Genomic DNA, 8,829 nt, shown 5'->3' with positions numbered 1-8,829 from the left:
TTAATATCGCAACACATGCTGCTATCCAGCAGGGTTGAGATTAGCAGCCTGAAGGCAATCCGACGGTTAAAATTGGCCGATCTCCTCATTGATATCCAATATCCATTCAGAACTCCATACCATAGGAGCTAAATCCTCAATGAAATAGGCTGGCCTTTGTAAAGACTTTTCAACCGCTTTGGCCATTGGATTGGATTGGTTTTGAATGCTCATCATTGCGCCACATCACCGTATATAAACATGCTTGACTTTTATTCCTAAGAAATTTGATCAAATTCAATGAAAGTGAAACGACTTCATTTTCAGCCGTCAATTATGGACTCGACGAGCTAATGACTACTTGATCCAATAATACCACCCTTAAATTGTCAGTTTCGTCGAGGCCAAGCTTTATCAGGAATTTCTTGTCTTTGACTTTTGGTCAGCCTGTGGATGGCCGACACCACCAATCAAAAATTAATAATAAAAATTGAAAGATTTGTTTCGTTTAATTAAATAAGTCGAGTTATGGTTAACTTATATAGCCTTACACATATATCTCGACACCACCAAAACCCGATATTTGAAAATTTTTGACACAATCCAAAAGTCAGACACAAACTTAACATAAAATTTACAAGTTTTTTATTAAAGTGTTTAACCTATTTAATTAAATAAATCAAATTATCATTAATTTAAATAATCTCATACCAATATTACAATTTACACTCCACTAACACAATGTGCGAATACAAATTGCTATATCTATATATGCTAATTATCGTCAACCATACAAACATGATATTTTTTTTTAAAACTATTTTGTGTTAAAGTAATGATTAAGTGATTAAATTTACCTCTTCCTATCATCTTAAGTTTTTGGGACAACTGGTGATTTAATATGATATCAAAGCCAAAAATCCTGATATCAAACCTTGACTCCGTCAATTCACACTCAATTTCAATTAAATATTTCACGTGTTGTTTATCATCTATTAAAAGAAAATTTGAGTCCACACGTGAGGAGGAGTGTTAAAATAATAATTAAGTTATTAAATTTATATCTTCCTATCAACTTAAGCTTTTAAGATAAATAATAATTTAATATTGGTCATCCAATGTCGTTGTCGTTTTGTTGTCATGTCACTCTACTCTAACTTAAAAGGTTATCACCCAACCTCTCTCTCTCTCTCTCATAATGAGAAATGTGTTTTCTACAAGCGTGAATTTATCCAACGACTATTTACTGTTGTAAAACTAATGTATAAGCAACAGTGCTGTTTCTATGTCAAACATTTAGGGACCTACTAAAGTATTTATGATAATACTATTCATTATAGGCCTTCCCTCTTACTCAATAGTGGTATTTTATGTTGTTTGTAAAAAAAAAACAAAAAGGCGAGAAGGGAGGCGGGGCCAATGGTAGGACTGCATGGGAAAGGCTGAAGGTGGAGGGGTGGGACGAGGTCATCGAGTATACAGAAAGAAACAGAAATTAAAGAAGAAGAAGAAAAAGACAAATGATAGAAAGAAGAGGGGAAAGAAAAGGAAAAAGAGAAAAAGAAGAGATGAGGAAGAAACCAGGCAGATCGAGGAGGAGAGGAAACTCTCTTGGGAGACGGTATCCAAGAACATTTATGTACCATACTGCAAGTGAAGGTTGTAATGTTAATTTGTCATATAACTCCCAAATTTCAGAACAAAACAAGACACGAAATTAGAAGGTTGAGATTTAGGATCCGTTTGGAATTGCGGTTTTAATAAGTGCGATTTTAAAAATTACGTTTTTAAAATCGTTACTTTTTAAAATCGTAAAGGTATTTGATAAAATATGTTGCGAAATCATGATTTTGGTTTAAATTTGCGCATTTTCAAATAAGCACCCCTGGACTGCTTATTGAAATCGCAATTTTTTTTTTAAAAATTTTAAAATAAGTGATTTTTAAATTGCAATGCTAAATACCATATGTTTTGCGATATCTTTTAAAAATGCAGATTATTTTTATAAAATCGTAATCTTAAACTCACCCTTAGTGTAATAAAGTTAATGTCAAAACGGGTCAACTTAGTTAGACACGGTCAATAAGAAGGCCAAATTCATATTAATCTGCTTAACCTATTATTAATCCGCATAGCCTATATAATTAAATTATTTCTTTTACCCTTAAAAACTTAAGTACATAACCAAAAAATTTTAAAAAAAAAATCCTAAAAAATCCTCTAGTTTTCTCACTGCTTTTAGTTCTCTCTCTCACTCCCACTTCTGTCTTCACTTTCGACCTCGCTTGCTAAGCCCGTGCAACATTTGTGTTGAGAAATTAGATTATATTTATTAACTATGATTAATTGATTATGGATATCAATTATCAAATTGATTATAATTGATATTATTTGTGTCTAACTTAATTCATTTACATTAAAATAGTTTGAAATTGGTTGAAACATGCTGCCTTTGCATCAACTCAACACAATCTATTTATTAAAAAAGTTATACAAATTTGTTTAATTAAATATGTTGTGAAATAGTTAAGATATTTGACATGAATAAGTACATGTGAACACATATAGTCCATATACTCGTCACTCAATATGACACGGGTAGACAGTTCATATCATATGCTTGAAGTTGTAGACAATAATAAATTGGTTGTCTGGATTTATTGAATTAAGTAATAGTGCAACTAAATTTAGATTCTTAAAAGAATCTGACAAGCTAGGTTGATTGATAGCCATGGTGACAATGACAAGTTTTTGCGACCAAAATGGTGGAGGAGAAAAAATTAAAAAAGGAAGAAGAAGGTGGCTTCAGACAGCCACCTTGTCAGATTGCTTTTAATAAAATTTAATAAATAAAAAAGAGAGAAAATAAGTTCTTTCTTTATCAACGACCAAATATGAAAAACATTTGATTAGGTGGTAATCATCGTCATGCTTCTTATAATTACATTCCAGTTGTTTTCATTCGCAAATAAATCTCACTCTCGTATTATATATTACGAAACACTAGCTGTCATCTGAGGACGTCCTAATGCAGCCGCCTTAAATTAATGGGCTACGCAAAACCAAATTAAATGTTGTTCACGTCAAAGATCAATATTATATAATTCAAGAAGTCAAATCAACCGGCCGCCAAATGCCAACATATGTGAAATTGATGAATGAAGGCTGCCCCCGGCCGGCCACCTCATAAAAAGGCTAGGGTGGAGATAGTCTCGAGGTCCTGAGGTGATCTTCACCCCATTGTAGAGGCCTTACCACCTCCGCCCTTTAGCGATGAGGTGGGTGAAGGCTATTATCGGCCTTTATTCACAAATTATTATTATTATTTTGGTTATTTAATGGTGGGTGACTTGATAATTGGACTGAGGTGGTTGAAGGTGCAAAAATTCTGATGGCATATAAAGAAAGTTGTGTTTGGAAACGGTTCCTTAAACAAAGTTGTGTTTGGAATTGCAATGAATTTAATTTATTGATAGATCCCACGGCTTGAAGGAGGTGAAAGAATTCAATATATATGTTATTATTATAAGATATATTTTTCAATGTGCTAAGCGATCGATCTCGATTGGCGATGAACTATACGGTAGTTGGACAATCATTCTCAATAATGATGGTCCGGAATCCGGATGGTTACAAATAGTTTGTTAATTGTTATACATGCTATATTTAATTATATCATTTTGTTTTAAAAGTATTTTGTATTAATATTTTTACTCTAAAAAAGGTAAAATCTTTTTAAAAAATAAAGACCGTCAAACTAGCTAGCCAATGTTTCTTATGCAATTTTTTTTTTTTAAAAAAAAAAAACCTTCACCTACTACCTCTCATCTTCAATCACTTTCTCAATCATGCTCTTTAACTTTAAAAAATGTTAATTTAGAATTACCATTTTTCAGAACTTTGCAATGTCAATATTTCCGTCCAAATTCAACATTAAACCCTAACAGAGGAAGTGAATTCCTCAAATTACAATTGTCCAAATTCAAGATATTTTTGTAATGTTATAAACGTCTTATGAGTATTTTGAGGATTTCACTCATTAACCGTTTGATTTAAAGTTGAATTTTGACAAGAGAATGACATTGCAAATTTCTAAAAGATGATAGCCCTAAATTAACACTTTTAACCTTTAAGGGTATAAAAAATTAGGGTAATATATATATATATATATATATATATATATATTTGAGAGCAATATAGAGGGAGAAGGAGAAAGGAAGATAAATCAAACATCCACCACAAAATAAGATGGGCAAAGCAACAAATACCCACATAAACATAACCCAACCAAAACACTCCAAAGAGATCATAAAGTTATTAGGAATGAGCCAAAAATTTGATCAAGTCCATTCGGATATTGGCTCACTGGCCAAAAGAAAAGCTGCCCCACTTGGCCTGTAGAAGCAAACAACAAGCAAACTTGATAGCTCCAAATCGGCCGATCGAAAGCAGAGCTGCATGGGCGATATATGCACCACATTGACTTCCGTAGGACAACTCAAAAACCAGTGTTTCTCTTGCCTTGATGACGACAAATCTCAAAAGTTGACCTGATCCCAATTAAATATAAAAGGTGGTTAGGCCCTGAGGCCCTAGCCCCCAAAAAACAGTGAGATGCCTCTGCCTGATTCCCACTTTTTTTAGGCCATAACACACGGTTTATTAGATTCCGACCCGTTTGGAAAGAAAACAAAAAAAAGAAGAAGCAAAGTATCCAAGACAAAAGCAATCCTTTATTTACATACAATGAGTGGTTGGTGGACAGCCTTTTGCCCATGGTGGGGGTAGATATAATACAGTACTAGTTATATAGTAATAGTATCACACAAGAATAGGTTGGAATTAGGAATTTCCTATAATGCATAAACAACCGATCCATAGAAGTTATTCCCTCACCTCTGCTAGTTTGGAACTTCCATGATACTAAGGTAAAAGCCTGACTCATGTTGAGATCGTGCCATGGGAAAACAAGACTACCAGCTAGCTCCAATATTTATGATCAGGTGAAGTTATATATATATCCAGAATGCATGCTATCATCACGAGTATTCTTAAAAAACAAATAAAATAAAAAGTGACCAACTCAAATGGTACTTTTTATAATTGTTTAGAAGCATTATCATTACACAGAGTAGCGTTTTTTTATATGATCATAATGAAAATGCTATTTCAAGTATGCTCTTATGATCAATATTGTAAAAGGGATATTTAAAATAACAAACTTTTATTAGGCTATATATAGAAAACAACTATTCTTTTGCCTGTGGGTAATAGCAATTTCACATTATGAAACACAAAATATATATATATGGGAAAAATCCACTTTACCTCCTGAAGTTTCAGGTGTTTTTCAATTTGAACCCCAAAGTTTAAAAATTGGCAATGTATCTCCCTAATGTTTCAAAAATTTTCAATTTAAACCTTTCGCAACGAATTTCAGTCAAATTGGACGGAAATCTATGAAATTACGTAATTACCCTCAAGCTTTTTTTGTTTAATTTTCGTCCAATTTAACATAAATTAGTAATGGAAGGTTTAAATTGAAAATTTTTGAAATATTAAGGTGGTACATTGCCAATTTTTAAACTTTGGGATTCAAAATAAAAAATTCCTAAAATTTCAGAGGGAGTAAAGTGGATTTTCTCCAATATATATATATATATATTGGATATGATGAATGAACAAATGGAGGCAATTAGGTTTTGAGAGATACATGGGATATCAAAGGTGCAACTCTATATATGTTGATGTTCAACTGCTATCAACCGTCAAACTCAAACTGGTAGACTGATAGTTGTCAATAGTCATTTTCCTGATACCAAACGGCCGATTTAATCGAAGATTCAAAATCGACTGTTTAACCACATCGACTGATCTCATTGGGGTTGGTCGGTTGTATGATGCAAGGTTGATTTTGACAACTATAATTGGCCCATTTAGACCACTTCATTTTATATGGTTTTTAGAATATCAAACCAATTCAAAATATCAAACCAAATCCCTATAGGTAGTACCAATAACCAACCCAATTGAATAGCCTACTCGGACAAGCCAAGACAAGCCAGCCTGTTATGCTTCTTTTTTTCTTTTAATTTATTTTGGATATACTTTCTTGAATATCTTCTCGGGTTATTTAAATTCAGTTGACTAATTGTTGAACTAGCTTTTACTCAATATATATATATATTTTTTTTAAATAGTTGGAGGACTTCAATCATTATTTGATATGTCACATCACTTACTAACTCCCTTTTTTTTTTTTTTTTTTTTTTTTTTATTTTTTATTTTATTTGATATGAAAGGAAATGTTCGCCACGGAAAGCTCCTTTTTGGGAAATTTTTCATGTTAAGCATGCTCAACTGCTCTAACAAACAAAAGACAGGTGACAACCTCAATTCTATTTATAGCCACCTGATCATCGCTGTACAATTTCGTTATATGGGTTTTCTACCCGGCTTGAAGGGGTAGCATGAATTCCCCTGTATTGTCACATCTGACGGCTAATTAAGCAGTCAGGTCCCCCCCGTAGATACCTTCCTTTTTGTTATATGGCTTTTACTGCGATTTTTTTTTTTTTTAATAGTAATTAGGGCATCAATTTAATCTAAAATTCATTAGGTTAAATTTTGAACTTTTTATTTTTGGTCACCTGCTTAGGCATATATACTCTTTAAATTACTAGTCATGTAGACAGAAAGTTGCTAAATATCCTTATTTGATCCATCAAATTATATTAAAGCTCTCATGATTTTTTGAACTCTTGAATTTACATCCCATGCAATGCAATGAGACATTCTAACATGTGGGAGTCTATTATGGTTGTTGGATCGAGCATTTGATTATAGAAGCCAAATCTTTTTATGAGGTTCAAAATTACACCCAGCAAGACATGTTTTAAAAGCTGTCTAAGTGAGTAGAGTAGTAGCATATTGTTGCATCTCAACAATTTCTTCCTCAACATGACGCTCCCATGACTCGAATCTATGACTTGTCTCTGATATTATTTGTTGGATCGTGCCTTTGAGTATTTCATTTGAAAACCAATTAGTGTCCATGAGGAAATTAAGCTAAAGCATTTTATGGTATTCGAAATCACATCCTGTAAGAGGCATATTTTAAGAGTCCTCCAAGTAAGCAGAGTGATATTGTTGCACCTCAAAGATTGTAATATTTTATTGGTTGCAAAACCATGAAGAAAGGCTAAAGGGTAAAAAGAAAAAAAGAAAAAAAGAAAAAGGGTAAGGCTATTTGATAAGGTCTAATTTGTGTCTGCTTAGAGATTACGGCTTGCAAAGTGGGACTCTTAACACATCTTTTGCACGTTTAACAAAAAAGGCACATTGGGGTAGTGTAGTTGTAATAGAAAAATAAAGAAAGAAATTAAAAGATAGAAAAGACATATAATTAATAGAGAAGTGTTAGAGAGCCAAACAAATGAACTAAGAAAAATTTTTAAACTGACGTGACAATGATTTTTAAATTAAAAAAATGCAATTCTCTCTCCATTGTCTGCCACTCACGGTCTGTCAAGTTAGTTTGAAAAATTTTCTGAGTTTATTTGTTTGACTCTCTAATACTTCTCTGATTAATAGGATGTGAATTTTAAATTTGTGTGATGTAAGATATAAATATGGCTTCATGTTGCAAAAGAGGAAAGAAGAAGGAAAAGAAAGAAAATAAAGAATAAAAACTACGCATCAAGTTAGGAATCTAGCGGTTTTGGTAGTCTTCTCCTTCCTTTTATCACTTGCTTTTATAGAATGCTCTATTTAGATCATCCACATAGATTGTGTGTGAAATCACTTGAATACCATATATTCACTTAAAAAAGAAAAGAAAAGCATATAATGAAATTAATATAAAAACCCTTCATGCCATCGTATATTATGGAATATTCATGATCTTGTTATTGGTATTTATGAACAATTTTAATTAGAGTGTTAAATTGACACTTGTCATCAAATAATCAAGTTCAAAAAAATTTGCTATGGATTACCAAACACTTACTTTCAACTCAGCCAATTCGTCTCTAAGAAGTAGCTCAATCGACTGAAGATAACGTTTTATAAGGCAGATGTCTCTAGTTCGAATTTCTTTCTTATGTGAACATGTAAAAAAAAAAAAAAAAACTCAAAGCGAATTCCGCCTCAAAATCAGTTAAGCTAAAAGAGAGAAGATAAATCATTTTTCTTAAAAAAAATAAAGATAAGATAAGCTAAAATGCTTATTGATTTAAGGAAGAGAATATGCTGCATGCAGACAAGCTTTTAGAGATTTTTGAAAAATTTTAAAAAATATACGTTAATGCCAGATGGATCTCTATACATGCCACTACTTGTGCCGTACAACCTTCTTGCCGGGTCGCCCTCTGGCGGTCTTTCCATCTTGTCCCTTCTTCCGAATTTCGGGTTGGCAAAATCATCCTGTTATGTACAGGTGGCAAATTCCTATTTGCCGTACTCTCGCTCCTCTGGCTCATCGCGTACAATTCCCGTCTGTAACTATCGCGACGCAACACAGCACGGTCGCTCAAAAAAGAAATTAAAAAAAAAAAAGAAAAAAAAGAAAAAAGAAAAAAAAAAACAGAGAAAGAAAACCGAGAATCGTGGAAATATTACACTACCCCACTATTTCGGTATCCTATAACACTGCTTTGTGTCACAATCACTCGGAAAGTCTTTCTCCAAGTATATGAAGGAGCATTTAATTTAATTTATTTTTTCTGTGTCTAAAAAAGGTCGGATTGAAAAATGCGGTTAGCCTTTGCCCTTTGATGGAGGGCATCACTTCCAAGGCAAGCAAGAAAAGCTAACCGAATTAGAAAATTGCCTCTAATCTCTTTCTTTTTT

The sequence above is a fragment of the Corylus avellana genome, chromosome ca9 (assembly GCF_901000735.1).
Source record: "Corylus avellana chromosome ca9, CavTom2PMs-1.0".
In the NCBI taxonomy this organism is placed as follows: Eukaryota; Viridiplantae; Streptophyta; class Magnoliopsida; order Fagales; family Betulaceae; genus Corylus; species Corylus avellana.
This window is presented reverse-complemented; position numbering follows the sequence as displayed.